This window comes from Anolis carolinensis, chromosome 2 (genome assembly GCF_035594765.1).
Source record: "Anolis carolinensis isolate JA03-04 chromosome 2, rAnoCar3.1.pri, whole genome shotgun sequence".
Classification (NCBI taxonomy): domain Eukaryota; kingdom Metazoa; phylum Chordata; class Lepidosauria; order Squamata; family Dactyloidae; genus Anolis; species Anolis carolinensis.
Window position 1 is genome coordinate 195,253,814 of NC_085842.1, and position 17,896 is coordinate 195,271,709.

Consider the following 17,896-nt stretch of genomic DNA (forward strand, 5'->3'; position numbering starts at 1 on the left):
AAGTCCAACAAATTCCTCACTTGCCTTGCAGACAATTTTATGGTCCAGAAGGTAGAAGAGGCAACAAGGGGATCAGCAACTCTTGATCTAATCTTAACAAATGTGGAAGACCTGATCAATACAGTTGAAGTGGTTGGATCCTTAGGGGCAAGTGACCATGTGCTCCTGCAGTTTGCAATACAAAGGAATGCTGAAACTAAGACAAGTCAAACATGCATTCTGGACTTTAAGAGAGCTGACTTCCAAAAAATGAAGGAATTACTGAGCGGCATTCCATGGACGCCGATATTAAAAAACAAGGGAGTTAAGGATGGATGGGAGTTTTTCAAAAGTGAAATACTCAAGGCGCAAATGCAAACAGTGCCAACAAAGAAGAAAAATAAGACAAGTGCAAAGAAGCCAGAATGGATGTCCAAAGAATTTCTAACTGAGCTAAAGCTCAAAAGTGACATGCACAAGAAGTGGAAAAGGGGAGAAATCACCAAAGAAGAATTCAAACGTATAGCCAACACCTGTAGGGAAAAGGTTCGCAAGGCTAAAGCGCAAAATGAGCTCAGGCTTGCCAGGGACATAAAAAACAACAAAAAAGGCTTTTTTGCTTACGTTGGTAGAAAAAGGAAGAAAAAGGAGGCGATAGGGCCATTGCAAGGAGAAGATGGGGTGATGGCGACAGGGGACAGGGAAAAGGCAGAACTGCTTAATGCCTTCTTTGCCTCGGTCTTCTCAGAAAAAAAAAAGCCATCTTCAACCTCAGCAACACGGAATGGACGAAGGATTGGGGGAAATCCAACCCCAAATAGGGAAACAAGTTGTCCAGGAACACTTGGCCTCTCTAAACGAATTCAAGTCCCCAGGGCCAGATCAGCTACACCCAAGAGTACTGAAGGAACTAGCGGAAGTTATTTCAGAACCACTGGCAATTATCTTCGAGAGTTCTTGGAGAACGGGAGAAGTCCCAGCAGATTGGAGGAGGGCGAATGTGGTCCCTATCTTCAAGAAGGGAAAAAAGAACGACCCAAACAATTACCGTCCGGTCAGCCTCACATCAATACCAGGCAAAATTCTGGAAAAGATCATTAAGGAAGTGGTCTGTGAACACTTAGAAACAAATGCGGTCATTGCTAATAGTCAACACGGATTTACCAAAAACAAGTCATGCCAGACTAATCTGATCTCTTTTTTCGATAGAGTTACGAGTTGGGTCGATACAGGGAATGCTGTGGATGTAGCGTACCTGGATTTCAGTAAGGCCTTCGACAAAGTCCCCCACGACCTTCTGGCAAACAAACTAGTAAAATGTGGGCTAGACAAAACTACGGTTAGGTGGATCTGTAATTGGCTAAGCGAACGAACCCAAAGGGTGCTCACCAATGCGTCGTCTTCATCATGGAAAGAAGTGACAAGTGGAGTGCCGCAGGGCTCCGTCCTGGGCCCGGTTCTGTTCAACATCTTTATTAACGACTTAGACGAAGGGTTAGAAGGCACGATCATCAAGTTTGCAGACGACACAAAACTGGGAGGGATAGCTAACACTCCAGAAGACAGGAGCAGAATTCAAAACGATCTTGACAGACTAGAGAGATGGGCCAAAACTAACAAAATGAAGTTCAACAGGGACAAATGCAAGATACTTCACTTCGGCAGGAAAAATGGAAATCAAAGATACAGAATGGGGAACGCCTGGCTTGACAGCAGTGTGTGCAAAAAAGACCTTGGAGTCCTTGTGGACAACAAGTTAAACATGAGCCAACAATGTGATGCGGCTGCTAAAAAAGCCAATGGGATTCTGGCCTGCATCAATAGGGGAATAGCGTCTAGATCCAGGGAAGTTATGCTCCCCCTCTATTCTGCCTTGGTCAGACCACACCTGGAATACTGTGTCCAATTTTGGGCACCACAGTTGAAGGGAGATGTTGACAAGCTGGAAAGCGTCCAGAGGAGGGCGACTAAAATGATTAAGGGTCTGGAGAACAAGCCCTATGAGGAGCGGCTTAAAGAGCTGGGCATGTTTAGCCTGCAGAAGAGAAGGCTGAGAGGAGACATGATAGCCATGTACAAATATGTGAAGGGAAGTCATAGGGAAGAGGGAGCAAGCTTGTTTTCTGCTGCCCTGCAGACTAGGACACGGAACAATGGCTTCAAACTACAGGAAAGGAGATTCCACCTGAACATCAGGAAGAACTTCCACACTGTGAGAGCTGTTCGACAGTGGAACTCTCTCCCCGGGGCCGTGGTGGAGGCTCCTTCCTTGGAGGCTTTTAAGCAGAGGCTGGATGGCCATCTGTTGGGGGTGCTTTGAATGCGATTTCCTGCTTCTTAGCAGGGGGTTGGACTAGATGGCCCATGTGGTCTCTTCCAACTCTACTATTCTATGATTCTATGATTCTATGGTTCCATAGTTACAGGGGTCTTATTATATTTGAGAACAGAGATGGGCATCATCTATCTTGCAGGCCAATTTTACCCTATCAGGCTCCTCAGACCAGTAGCTCTGAAGTAGCTCTGCTGAAGGGCCAGCAGAAAGTGCAGTCCTTCAACCAGCATCTCAGTCCCTTTCATGATTCCTGAGGTCTCATTGGCCAGAGAAGTTGAGAAGCAAAGCCATCTCTGTGGCTTGAGGCACTGACAGGAGAAGTATTTCTAACAAAACAGGGAAGGCTTTGGCAATGAGGCTTCAAGGGTCCCACACACCCTTGCAATTTCATGCATGTCCAGGAAGGTATCAGGTACAGCAATCCAGCCTGAGAAGACTTCCCATTTCCTCACTGTTTTAGAAAAAGGTTGAAAACATTCCCAGTGTTATTGAATAGAATATTGAAGTGAACACAATCCTCTACAATGAAGACTTTGTACAATGTATAATGCGAAGTGGCACAGATATATTACTACAATTTGTAGCAAAAAAAGGACTGGGCTAAAAAATCCTGATGAGATCAAAATAATTCAACAAAGTCTATATTCAAGGTTATTTATTTACTTTGAATTATATTTTCCATCTCACCTTTCCACTCCCTTTTCTAGCATTCCCAGGGTGTCTAACCACATCACTAAATTCTAATTTAAAAACAGACTAAGCAATATACACACTAAAATAAAATACAGTCTTTTGTATAGCCCGGAACATCAAATTTCATTGTTTTCTTTTATTATGGAAAGAACAGCCAAACAAGTGATACACATGAGTACACAATTATTTGTGTTATCAACGCTATTGAGAAACACTCCTACCCAGATCCAGCAGACATTAGCACAAACATCCAGGACAACAACCAATTAAAGATTTAAGGCAGGCTCCCAGAAGCCCTAAACAACTTGTCCAATGGTCAGGAATTCTGACAGCTGAAGTCTAAAACACCTGGAAGGCCATATTTAAGATATCTTCCATAAAATGGAAGGAAAAAAACAATGTGCATGAAACCAATATTCATGTTTACCATTACAAGTCATGGAGTAAGGCCTGAATATCTTCATCAGAAACAGACAAATAACATCACAATCAGCATCCGTTATGCAGGGAAAAAAACATTTGCCCAATCACTTAGGAAATATCTAAACAAAAAGACAGATCTTCCCCCTCACTGATTCAGACAAATAGCTGGTTAATGACACATGGGCAAATCTGGTTCTGTTTGCTTTAGGGAGAGAAGGGGAAGAAGAATAAAAGAAGACCTTCTTTCAACTTGAAACAAACATGGACAGAAAAACAGGCATCTATCCTACGACTAATTGCTAAAAACAGCACAGTCAGTCCCATATCATTCAGTGAGAGTTACTTGTCTTCAGATATACACAAACTTGCATTATTTCCCCCTTTCCTCTTTTTCTTCTTCTTCTAGGGTTGAAAGATGAAGGGGTGAGTACGAAATGTAGTGAAGGGGACACACAATTTTCCCCAGCAGAGAACCAATTTTGTGACTCAAAACACTTTTCTGTGTGTGTATACTTGCACCCACTTGTTCAGAATATCTTTCTGAAAGTCGGGTTTTGTGGAAAACAAATTTTTCATTTACAGAATAAGAGAGTAAAATATATAAGGAATAGCAGAGGCTACACACTTTTCATCCCAGCACAGAGCCATGTGTGACAGCATTTAACTCTTTTGAAAAAAAGAGATTATTCCTCCATTTAAATAATTTTAACACATTGAATGTTATTAAATGTTCAAAGGAAGAAGTTAGGTAATAAACGAGATCAATGCTACATCAACTGGTGGTGTATAGACTGCTGCTGGTTTCTGGCAAGCATGCAGGGGGAAAAAAGCCAATTGTAGCCAGCAGATACAAATATAGTATTGATCCCTGGCATATTGAGGGGAAACTGCCAGTCCCTCACATCAAATAACTTGACCACATTAGGATTCACTCCTGTATGTTTCGTCATATGTATTTACTTTCAGTGAGATTTAAGTTCTCCAATTATGCTTAATGATAATATGAAAGGTCTCGAAATATTTTAATTCTCATCCAGGCAAAATTTTAAAAAATTCAGTTAGTGCCTCTATCTGTCATATTTTCAGACCCCAATAGTATTCCAATTGCATTCTACACTCAGAAAATATCCACAGGGGTATTTGTGATGCAGATTTATGCATGTTTCATGATAGTCCCAGACCCAAAACACTTCATGTTTGGAAAGCTGGAATATTGTTTCTAAGGAAGTTTAACTGATACATATATAGAGTACAATCTCTCTCTCTACTTTTTGCCTGTTAAAAAACTACAAAATGAGTGGATATTGTTTACAACCTTTCATGTAACAATGTCACTTTTTTTGTGTCAGGAGCGACCTGAGAAACTGCAAGTTGCTTCTAGTGTGAGAGAATTGGCCGTCTGCAAGGACGTTGCCCAGGGGACATCTGAATATTTGATGTTTTACCATCCTGTGGGAGGTTTCTCTCATGTCCCCACATGGAGAACTAGAGTTGACAGATGGGAGTTCACCCCGCTCCCCAGATTCAAACCGCCAACCTTTCGGTCAGCAGTCTTGCCAGCACAAGGGTTTAACTCATTGCACCACCAGGGGTTCCACAGTGTCACATAATAGTGGGTTAGCAGGTCTTGCATGATCTTGGAAACTAAGCAGGATCAGCTCTGGTTAGATGGGAGACTGCCAATAAATGCCACTTGCTATAGGCTATATTTCAGAGGAAGAGACTGGCAAAACCACCTCAGAGTATTCCTTGCCTAAGAAAACTATAAAATTCATGTTGTACCCAATAAGTCAACAAGCACCAGAAGGCACATACACACACAGGTATCCTCCTGTGTGAATTCTGCAACAAAACATCAGTGTAGATAAGGGTTAAAAGAGATTGTACAACTGGACAATGGCCTTTCACTCAAAATATCAAGATGTTAAAATAATCAGGCAATTTAGCCTCTTCCTCTGTTCTATCTTATGATAAAATTTATGATGACGCTTTTATTTTATTCAACTGCTTCTTTTGCAGCTACCTATCAAAGGAAATTCTATTTAGCAAAGTGTCAAAATTCAAAAGCCGCTCTCAGTTAACAAAATATCAGTCCTCGACAAGACTTATGTTCATATCAAAGAGCATGCAAACCAATGTTACACTCATGCTGGTTTGAACAGACTTGGGACATCTCAGTATGTATAATGAGATTTCAAGAAGAAAATACACTTTTCCTTTAAATGGGAAATACATTTATGTTTGCTACTAAAGAGAGACCTGTTTCATCATAACTGTTTGTCCTGCACAACTTACTGTGGATTACAGACTGCCATAATTTAAGCAAAAAGTTAAGTAGAAATAGAGTATTAGAACAGAAATAGATAATTAACTCTGCATTCCCACTGAAATTGTGTGTCTTCAAGTCATTTTTTAACTTATGTGACCAGAAGGTGATCCTATCTTGTATTTTTTTTTCTGGCAAGATTTGTTCAGAGGGAGTTTCCAGAGTCTTACTTGTCTAACATCAGCCAGTGGGCTTCCATGGCTGAGCAGAGATTTGAACCTTGGTCTCCTAGCTCAACACTTAAGCCACTGTATTTCCCAACTCCAGTATACAATAAGAATGTGTTTACAATAACATGTGTATGCATGTCTTATACAATAAAATTGATCTCCTCAGCAGAGTTTCAACTGAACAACTTTAACCAATTTCGTTTCTGCTAAATATTCAATGGTATGAAAGAAGTTACACACAAAAGTTTCCAATGCAATATACCCTGTTTCCCCCAAAATAAGACAGTGTCTTAATTTTTGCTCCTAAAGATGCACTAGGTCTTATTTTCAGGAAATGTCTTATTTTTCCACAAAAAAGAATTCACATTTATTGTTGAATAAAAAATGAACATTACTGTACAGCAGTTGTCATCACAAACCAGCATAACCAGACAAACTGGGAATCCTATCAAGAATTTCTTCTTACTACCATTATTTCCATGTACAACAATTTATTACACATGCATTTACCAATCCATCAAAAGATAAAGTCGCTCGATTACACTCCAACTTGGATGCCAATTTTGATACAGTTCCAGATGAGGTACACAGAACATCTGTCAATTCAACTTTGATGGATTCATTTCAACTTGTTTGGCCTGATGATGTGGATAAGATCCTTGGAGCGAGGAGGCCAAACACATGCGCTCTAGACCCTTTCTCCTACCTGGCTTATAAAGCTTGCTGGGGGGAGTGGGGTTGGTCGATTGGTTTCTGAGGATTATCAATGCCTCACTGGAACAAGGGCAATTTCCATCTAGCCTGAAACAGGCAACTATTAGACTAATTCTAAAAAAAAACATCCCTTGATTCCTCTATTCTATCAAACTATCAACCAATTTCAAACCTCCCATTCTTAGGCAAGGTTCTAGAGGGAGTGGTGGCCTCTCAACTCCAGGGATTCTTGGAAGACACCGATTATCTTAACCCATTCCAGTCTGGCTTCAGGCCTGGTCATGGTACTGAGACAGCTTTGGTCACCTTGGTGGATGACCTCCGTAGAGAACTTGACAGGGGGAGTGTGTCCCTGTTGGTTCTCTTAGACATCTCAGCGGCTTTCGATACCATCGACCATGGTATCCTTCTGGGGCAGCTCTCAGGAATGGGGATTGGGGGCACTGCACTACAGTGGCTCTACTCCTTCCTGGAGGGCCGCACCCACATGGTGAAGCTGGGGGATACCTGCTCGGACCCCTGGCCTTTGACCGGTTCTATTCTTTCCCCCATGCTTTTTAATATCTACATGAAACCTCTGGGTGAGGTCATCCGGGGTTTTGGAGTTCGGTGCCATCTCTATGCAGATGACACTCAACTCCACTACTCCTTTCCACCTACCTCCAAGGAAGCCCCTCGGATCCTAGACCAGTGTCTGGCTGCTGTGATGGGTGGGATGAGGATAAGTTGAAGCTTAATCCTGGTAAGACAGAGGACCTCCAAGTCAGTCGATCAGGGCATAGGGTGGCTACCTGTACTTGACAGGGTCACACTCCCCCTGAAGGCACAGTTCCGCAGTTTGGGGGTCCTTCTGGATTCATCGCTGTCACTTGATGCTCAGGTGTCAGCGCTGGCCGGGAGGGCCTTTGCACAACTAACACTAGTGCACCAACTGCGGCCATACCTCGAGAAGTCGGACTTGACCATGGTGGTCCATGCTCTGGTTACCTCAATGATGGATTATTATAACGCACTCTACGTGGGGCTGCCCTTGAAGACGGTCCAGAAATTGCAGTTGGGACAACAGTCGGCAGCTATGTTACTAACTAGAGCTGCTTACAGGGAGCAGTCAACCCTCCTATTTAAGCAGCTTCACTGGCTGCCGATAATATTCCAGGTCCAATTCAAGGTGCAGGTTATTACCTATAAAGCTCTAAACGGTTCGAGACCTGCCTATCTTCATGATCGCATAATCCCCTATGAACCTACGCAATCTCTAAGATCCTCCAGGGAGGCTCTCCTCTCGCTTCTGCCTTCCTCACAAGTATGTTTAGTGGGGATGAGAGAGAGGGCCTTCTCGGCCATGACCCCTCCGGCTCTGGAACTCCCTCCCCAGGGAGATTAGGTTGGCTCCCTCTCTATCCTCCTTCAGGAAACAACTGAAGACTTCGATGTTTCAGTTGGCCTTTGGTGAGACAGTCACTGGATGACCAGCCTCAGATGGCATTATAATATAATGTTTACAAGTTTTATACTCTTCCTCAAACAGTCATTCTGGATTGCCAGAAATGTAATTCTACTTTAATGTTTGTAAGTTTTTGGGTTTTTTTTAATTGTGTTGTATCAGTTATATTGTAAGCTTATTTGAGTCTTTTTTTTGAGAGAGAGAGAAAACAGGGTATAAATAACAACAACAATAATAATGTTAGACCTTTGGTAGTGCTCTCTAGAGATTCTGGAGGTAGTCCAACAAAGCCTGGTGACCCAAGTCTGGGAACCAATATCCTATAGCTAAAATAACCAGAATTTCAGTTTGCCACCCCAGAAGACTAACTTTCTCCTGCTGCAAGAAAATTACCTATTCTCTCCATGACCAAATCTCTACCCAGTGCTGTAATTCCTTGTTAAACATTTAGATAATACTTTCATAATTTGAAAAGCTTCTCGTTACATCATCGTGTTGCAATCTTTCCAACAATCCTGTAAAGCAAAGCAGAGTGATTGACCTCTGTTTGCAAATGAGGAGTTAAGACTCATGAGGGGTTGAAGGCTTACAAAAGACCATTAACTAAGTTTATGACACAAACGTCATTTAAATTGAAACTCTCCTGATTCACAGCCAACTATTATAAGATATTAATACTATCACAAGACAGGTAACCTTGTCTTTTTGACTCAACCTCAGTGAAACCACTGAATTTCAAATTAGGCATAGTCCTGCAGCTCCTCTTTCCTGACAATACTGTACTAGACACCCGATAAACTCATTACATGGTCTACTGAATTCACCAGCCACAAACGTTCCAAAATTCCACTTGCTTCCAGGCAGTCCCTCCTCCCTTCAGTTCATCTATTCTGCAACAAACTCCAGTATCAACAATATTGTCAAACATCAAGTGGCTGTACCACATGTGATCCCACAGCTAAATGTAGTATATTAAAAGGATGTCATGGCATGTTTTAAAAAATGCATAGTTAGTTGCATTCCAAGGACAGGTCTTTAATGCTTTAACTTTCAATGATCTTCTTCTTCAATGATAGGGGCGGCAATTTACAGACACTCCTCAAGTTACAAACATCTGACTTATAAACAATTAATTGTTAAATACGGGGGGGGGGGGGGGGAGACAACAGGAAGTGAGAGAAATCTACCTCTCAGAAAGGAAATCCACTCTTGAAAGAATTATCATGGAGGGAAAGTGTCCCCCCTGAAGCTTTATCACCAATCCTTGTTTCTACAACAAGTCATTTTTTTCAAAATCCAATTATCACAAGGACAGAAAGTAAGGCAAAATCTTCTGAACAGACAGCAAAAGAAACACCACAGTGGTGTTAACCCTTCCCTATGCTATCCAAGACACACATACACATATCTATACACATAATAAAAGTGAAATGTGTGTATGTGTGGATGTGGCAGAGGTGTCAACTTACACAGCTTCCAGTCTCCATAAACAGCTATAGTTCCCACTGAGCAGAAGACACCAATGGCCCTCCCTTCACGAACATTCAGCTTATAGTCAGTGCCATGAATATGTAGCCCGAACCCTGCCAGTATCCTCCACAAAACAAACAATGCCTTCTTCTAATAACCCGGGCACCACTGGGTCCCCAAGGTAGCATATATAGAGGGGGGGGGTTGGGGTTACACTTTAAAAATGTATCTGTAACTTATGAACAAACCTGCAGAACCTATCTTGTTCGTAACTTGGGGAATGCCTGTATACAGTGCAAACTTACAACAGTCCTACTGCATGCTACCAAGTGGCAAGATGCATTTCCTGTTTTGCCTGATTTCTGGTCAAGATCAGAAGGGTGGCAACATTTTCCACAGCACTTGATCTAAGTGACAGCACTAGTTAGCAGTTGCATGCAAGGCTACAGCATATTTATTGATCTGTTACCAATCCATATAGCCACCTTATGCAATCGTTTACACAGCTGACTTTCCCTGCCCTAAGTTGTGCCATTTAACCAATCCACCTGAGGCTACTGAAGAATCTGCAGCTGGTTCCCTGTTTTTTACTGACTCTGAAAGAAGCCAAACACCTCCTCGCCTAAAGTTTCTGCACAGAAACGTGTCCTCATGTGTAATATACAGAAGGAATAAGTCTGTTTAGAACGATTTGCCATGAGTTGCTTTATAAATTTGTTTTCCTAAATCAAACAAAATGCAGTAAACCTGCTCTGTTTAATAGTCAAATGTGCAAGAGAGTAAGCCAAGACATCCCCTGGCTTAAATCTTGTCTCATTCAAATGAAAGCCAACTTAATGAAAAACACAACAGCAAAAATCCCCATAGTAACTTTAGAAGCTTTCTCAATAAAAACTAGCCTTCAGAACCTGATCCTTCTATTTCCTTCATTCTCCATAGCCTCTGTCTATATGTCATTCATTTTTTACTGCTTAGTATCATTTCCCCTGCGTTCTCCATCATCATCCACCTTGCTCTGAACTGCCATCTCAAGTCAACTTCAGCTTATGCCCTATGAATCACCTATGGATTGCCCATTATGAGAAGTATTCTGTGGAGCTAGGCCAAACATTCAATCTAATATCCAACAACAATCAAATACTGCTTTTTGGATGCTGAGAGGCAGAACCTTTAAAAAAATCAACCTACAGCAAAATTCAGGGTCACACAACTTCTGCATTTATAGGCTCCATTTTGCTATCACAAGGAATATCAACTTTGCTCTCCTCTTTCCTCTCTATCTCTACATCTTATGTTTTCAATTTAGAAAATGAAAATCCAAAGTGAATAAAAACAAAAGTGTCACATTATATATATAACCAAAAAGAGGCATTAGGGCATGTTTACAGTAAAGTGAAAACCATGTGTTCAACTGTCCACAGTTTAAAATATTTTTCAAAAAATAAAAAAGTAAACCTTGATTTTAACATTGTATATAAGACACATAATTTCACTACAGGGCTGGGCACTCAGAAGACTGGGCTATTTGGGAGGCGCTGAACAGACTGCACCCTGGCACCACGACATACAGAACCAATCTACAAAGTGGAACCCATGACATGCAAGTGTGGAGAAGAGCAAACCACAGACCACTTACTACAATGCAGTGCAGTCTGAGCCCTGCCACATGCACCATGGAGGACCTTCTTACAGCGATAACCAGAGGTACTTGATGTGGCCAGCTTCTGGTCAAATGAAATTTGGTATAATGCCAAGCTTTTAACTTTGTTTGTGGTTTATGTTGTCGAAGGCTTACATTGTGTTTGTTTGTGTGTGTGTTTTTTACACATTGTAACTGTATTTTCAATTTGCTAATGTATTAATTTATTTGTTTACTGTATCTTTCCCCACTCTACCTCAACCCCGAGGGGGACTCAGAGTGGCTTCCAATTTGGCATACAGACATGATTAATAAATAGAGCACTGTACGTGTATGTATGTATGTATGTATGTGTGTATATATGAGAGCCTCCAGTGGCACAGTAGGTTAAACCGCTGAGCTGCTGATCTTGCTGATAGAAAGGTTGGCAGTTCGAATCCGAGGAGCGGAGTAAGCTCCCGCTGTTAGCCCCAGCTTTTGACAACCTAGCAGTTTGAAAATATGCAAATGTGAGTAGATCAATAGATACTCCTTCTGCAGCAAGGTAACAGTGCTCCATGCAGTCATGCTAGCCACATGATCTATGAAGTGTCTATGAACAACGGTGGCTCTTCGGCTTAAAAATGGAGATGAGCACCAACCCGAGTCAGACTTAATGTCATGGGAAACCTTTACCTTAGAGCACTGTATATAATGGGACTTGAACATCCACATATTTTGGTGTCAGAAAACCAGGAACCAATCCTCAGCAATTACGGAGGGCCCATTGTATCTGAAAGAGCTCCAGATTAGCATCGTCAACATCACTGTTATTATACAAATACTCCTCTCACTGTTTGCATTACTATGTCAGTATTTCCTTCTTACACAATGTCTCCATCTGCTCAGGGCCCTTCCACACAGCCATATAACCCAGAATATCAAGGCAGAAAATCCCACAATATCTGCTCTGAACTGGGTTACCTGAGTCCACACTGCCATATATCCCAGTTCAAAGTAGATAATGTGGGATTTCATTCAGCTGTGTGGAAGGGGTCTTAGATAAGTAGGTGCAAGTGTGCAATTCGCTTTTGATGTATTTCATTAAACATCTGGCCACACATGACAGCCCTTTTGGGCAGGTTACTACACAACACAACACAGAAATCTTGCATGGCAGTAAAGAAAAGTTTACAGTACCACAGACGACCACCAAACGGGGCTTCTCCTCCAATACTCTCTCTTTAGCTACTGCATGGTGATTGATGCCCCGGCCGCAAATCAGCAGCACATCCTGTGGAAACATAATTTAATGACGCCTCGCCCCGTTATCTACTGAAGCTATTTCCTAGCTGTCTCCCCTCAGGTTACACTGCTCTTGTTTATGAAGACTCTATGGTTGCCATAGAAACCGGCCACATTTAAGGCCTAAACCCGCATTTTGGAAACAGCCAGGGCATGTTAACGTTGCCCCCTCCCTTACTTGCTTTTCCCCCTCACAGCCATGGCTGTGCCCCGCTCCACTTCCATCTCCCGCTTCCTAGGCTGCCTACAAACCATTTCCCTACAAAGAAACCCTCCTTCGCCGCTCGCCTTACCTCCACTTTGGCCGCCAAAACGACTTCTGTAGCCTGAACCCCCCGCTGTCCCCTCTTTCCTGGCCTGTCAGGTTGTCACGGAGATTCCCATTGGTCCCATGCAACGCCCTTTCCAATTGGTTCACGATCCGTCTCTGGTTATTCCCTCTGCCCGCCTCCCGCCTCCTTTTCTTCTCTCATTGGCTGGGGCAGCTACAGGAGCGACCTCGCGCGCGGCTTCTCATTGGCTGTCAAGTAAGCTCTTTAAAGATGATTGGCTGCGGAGTGTTGCTCAAGAGCAGTGTATCTTTTCTTGGACCTGGTCCTGTCAGTCGGTCAGACGGCGCTGAGCGCTTCGCGTGGGCGGAAGAGCCGCGTGTTCAGTCAGCATCACGTGCTATTGAGATGGGAAGGCTTAGTTTTGTTCATGGATTTCTTGCCCGTTTGTTTGTGTGTATGTAGTGTTCTTGTTGTTTTTATGTGGTCCTCTATCTTCTACTAATTGCTAATAACAAGCACTTTAGAGACTGAGAGAACAAAATTGGTAGCATAAGTTTACTTAGACTGCTTTTTCAAATGTATGTAGTGACCTCAGGAGGCCTAAGCAATGCTTAAGAACAGACCATTAAAGGCAGAGTGTGGGTGTGTGAATTGCCACAGAAATGCAAAACAGTGGGCAAGATGATAAGGTGATAAGTTCAGTTTTAATATTGATCGTTGGGGTATGACATGCTATGCTAATTATATATATATATGTATGTACAGTATATGTGTGTGTGTGTGTATATATATATATACACATACATATATATATACAATATAATTTACAATAATATATAATATATTGTCTATGCATATATTATTATTTTGTAATACAATATAATACTAATAATACAATATAATATTATATATTATATATTACATGTAATATTACTAATAATATTGCAATATGTTAATATAGTACAATATAGTAATTTATTGCCAGTATTGTGCTATGCTAATAATATAATATTGTATGTAAATTTAATTTGTAAGCCGCTCTAAGTCCCCTTTGGGGTAAGAAGGGTGAGATATAAATGTATTAAATAAATAAATAAAAAGAAAACCAAGAAAGCAAGATGGTTGTCTGCAGAGACACTGGAAGCAGTCCAAGAAAGAAAAAGGCAAGCAAAAGGAAAGAATGATAGGGGGAGATATGCCCAATTAAATGCAGAATTCCAGAGGTTAACCAAAAGAATAAGGAAGTATTTTTAAGCAAGCGATTCATGGAAGTGGAAGAAGCAGAAGAGACCAAAGAGAAGGTGGCGAGAATAGACAGAAGATCTGTATAGGAAGGATAATAATATTGATAGCTTTGATGGTGTGGTGAGTGAATTAGAACCAGACATTCTGAGGAGTGAGGTTGAATGGGCCTTAAGAAGCATTGCTAATAATAAGGCAGCAGGAGACAACAGGATCCCAGATGAACTGTTTAACATCTTGAAAGATTATGCTGTCAAGGTGATGCATGCCATATGCCAGGAAATATGGAAAACACAAGAATGGCCATCAGATTAGAAAAATCAATTTATATCCCCATGCCAAAAAAGGGAAATGCTAAAGAATGCTCAAATTTCGTACAGTGGCACTTATTTCACATGCCAGTAAGGTAATGTTCAAGATACTGCAAGGTATAGCCCAGCAGTACATGGAGCGAAATGCACAGATACAGGATGACAGGATGCTTGACAACAGTCCATGCAAAAGGGATCAAAGAGTCTTAAAAGATCACAAGATGAACATGAGTCAACAGTGTGATGCAGCAGCTAAAAAGCCAATAAACATAAACATACTAATAGCGTGCGTGTTCCTGCATGTCAGAATGGGATTGGTCTGGATAATGCTTGTGTTCACTTTCAACTCTGTTTCTACGATTCCAAGATGGCAAAAGTTATTAACGGAACCAAGCACACAAATTGGGAGACACTGTAATGGCTTGCTTTTGCTTGATCCTACGGAGAAGGAAGAAACGCTACCCTTCCTCTCTCTACTGCTGAGTAAACATAATGCAGATTGCTTTTTCACACTGAACTCCATTTTCAGTGATTGAAATAAGCTGTGGACAAAGAGGAAAGTAACGAGAGTCAAACTAAGACCTTTTCAAAGCAAATGAAAAGTGGAATGGCAGAGAATTCGTCAGGACTGTCCTTTCCGAAGCAGAACAATTTAGAAGTGTGTGTTTCAATAACTACACCTCAATGCTTTTTTAAAAAATGTAAGCAGTCAACCTTTAAAACACACTATATTTTAGAGGTCTGCTTCCTCAAGACTGCTTGAAACCAGAATGAAAAATGTAGCTATGTACTCAGCCTAACCCACTATTACTCTTCAAGGAAAATGTTATTTCAGTTTCACACGTGCCCCCTGCTTTCTAGTGACGAGACCTTGGTGCATCCAACAAGCATCCAATACTTTAAGTTAAAACTTCTAATTTGTCCATTTAGCCACATCAGAAGATTTGTTCTTTTGTTTAGCTTACAATCTCTGCCCCAAAGCAAATGTTTAGTCCCACTGAAAGCAAGATGCCATGGGATATTGCAAGTCAGAGAGAGCCAACTGCTTGGAAATTGGGGATGACAGATTTGAATGCTCCAAAGGTTCCCCTCCTTATACTGTTGAAAGAATGTGCAATTAATATGTGTAGATATCTGTGAAATACAATAATAGCACCTATGGTGAAGGCACTAAGAAAGTCAATGCACTCAATTAGCCAGATCATCATCGTAAACACAAGAGGCCTAAGGAATGCAAATGCTTCAGTAACAAAAGGGAAGGAGAGCTGTCCTTCCATATTTGCAGGTTTGACTTTTGCACATTTGGTTATTCACAGGTTTGATGTTCTCTCTTGGAATCTCCTCCACTCTATAGTCAACTTCCTCATGCTGGAGAACCTAGAGATTTCTTTGGAAATCTGTAGGTCCTCCAATGCGATTCTACTTTCAGGTTCCAATGAGTTATACTGGTAAACCTACACATTCCTAGGAGGAAAGAACAGTAATTTGTTTATTTGGTTTTTCACATTCATGAGTACTGTGCCCTGACCCCAGCAAAAGTGGAGGATTTACTGTAATTGCTCAAAAACTGTTTAAAAGGTGCCACCTACTTATAGCAGAAAATCTGTTTATGCATTTTTTTTCATGTCAGGAGCAACTTGAGAAATTGCAGGTCACTTCTGATGTGAGAGAATTGGCTATCTGCAAAGACATTACCCAGGGCACGTCCGGATGTTTTACCATCATATGGGAGACGTCTCTCATGTCCCTATGCAACATATAGGTCTGTAGAAACATTTTCAAATAACAGGTCTGTCAGTTGTGAAGCCTAGGGGCAAGACACATTATAATCTCAGCTGTGAATTGGTGCTGCCCATGCCAAGCCAGCAAAGTATCAGACTGCTACACCTGTATCAGGGCCAACCTATGACATTTTCTGCCTAAGATGGAATGCCAATTGGTTTCTCCACTCACCTAAGTCAAAGTATATAGCATCTAAAACCAGGCAAGTTATTCTGGTGTACCTTTTCCTATCCTTAGCAGAAAAGCAATTTCAAAAATGAATTAACAATTTCTGGTCCATTCATGAAAATCAATTTGACTTTATTCTGGATAACAGTGAAGTAGTTGCCAGTGGTGTGTATTTTTTGGTGGTCAGGGTCCACATACCACCAAAAACATGCACCAGAAAATTGCCCTCTGGTCCATACACCCCTGCAGAATTCTTTAGCTGCATACAGTCATTTTCCATGCTTTCCTTTTTCCAAAATATATGCATGATGTTTGTTGGTACATTACTAATGCAGACACTATTAAGCCATATTCCTTTCTTCGTGCATGTTTTGTAAATTGAATAGATTGAGGTATGACAACAATAGATTTGACTTACCCTTGCAATCCCCCTTTTAAAAAACTGCTGTTCTTCATAGAGTTGTGCAGAGACAAAATGAACTGTCAGTTTTAATAGGTATTACCATTTACATGACAGTTCAATGCAGATGGGATAAGGCTGGGAAGTAATGACTAAACTATCAAGTTGATTGTAGGGACAATTGTTGTTGTTCTCTGCCTTCAAGTTGTTTCCAACTTATGGCAACCCTAATATAGGATTTTCTGTGGCTGTAATCATATGAATCACCCAGTTTCCTTCCAAGGCTATGAAGGGAATTGAACCTTGGTCTCCACAGCCATAATCCAATGCTGAAGCCACTACCCCAGACTGATTCTCTGCGGGAAATAACATGCCAGAGATTTTGCTTATAACAACTGCTCTTACTCGCACCAATAGACTAGCTCAGATATAGTTGGCCATATTTAAGGATAGGCCTATTTCATTAGTTACCAATGCTACTGCCTATCTGAAGTTTCTTTCTAGATCAAGTGTAGTGAAATAATATTCTCTGAGCAAGATCTCAGAGAAAAATTTCAAATAACCTTCTCAAAGAATGATCTCTGTCCCTTATCCTTCCCGCCTCTTAAGAGGACTTACAGATGAATACAAAAGTGCTTTGGAACAATTAAAAAAATTATCTTCTCATTTCTGAGATGGCTCCTACAGCTTTTGTTCCACACAATGTATTTAGGTGGGTGTGGATCAACAGGGCAAATGAGGGCACTTGTGTGGGAACACAAGCAGCACTTAGCAGAAAGTATTGCAAGCCAAAAGATGGAACAAAAAATAGTTTCAAAAAGGGTTGTCTTACCAACTACATAACCTTGCAACCAGAGTGGTCTGGGGAGGCAGTTTTCTACTCCAGCGTCTAATCATACTGCTAAAAATTAGAACTGAAAGTGACCAGAAATCTAATTCTGTTTTTGTTAAATAGGAGGCAAAGGAAAGGAAAATAGTATTTTCTGCTGGACCAAGGAAGGATTGGGAGAGTTGAGTACTGCAACTGTAGATTACCAGATGGTCTCCACTCACGCCTGTGCTAGAGAGCTATGTCACATTACCAAAATGAGAAAAGTGAATGGTTCCCAAAGTAGCTGTTGGATGTACAAATAAATGTCTGTGGAATTCTGGAACCAAACAAACCAATTAAAATGCACTTTTTGTATAAAGGAAAAGTATGGGTTCTGACATCTAGTATAACTTGTAAAGAAAAGGAAGTATGA

The 17,896-nt window shown here is 41.2% G+C and overlaps 1 protein-coding gene across 3 annotated transcripts in view; it reads right to left on the reverse strand.

The window, feature by feature from the left end:
- tyk2 (tyrosine kinase 2) overlaps positions 1–12,909 on the reverse strand; it is a 58,709-nt gene extending 45,800 nt beyond the window's left edge. For 2 of the 3 annotated variants that reach the window (XR_010003203.1, XM_008103089.3), the window contains exon 1: positions 12,771–12,909. The gene's annotated coding sequence lies outside the window, so the exon portion shown is untranslated. Of the gene's footprint in view, positions 1–11,868; positions 12,747–12,770 lie in introns of those variants that run through there. The other variant, XM_062971479.1, reaches the window with a different exon arrangement.
- Between the last annotated feature and the right edge of the window lie 4,987 nt (positions 12,910–17,896).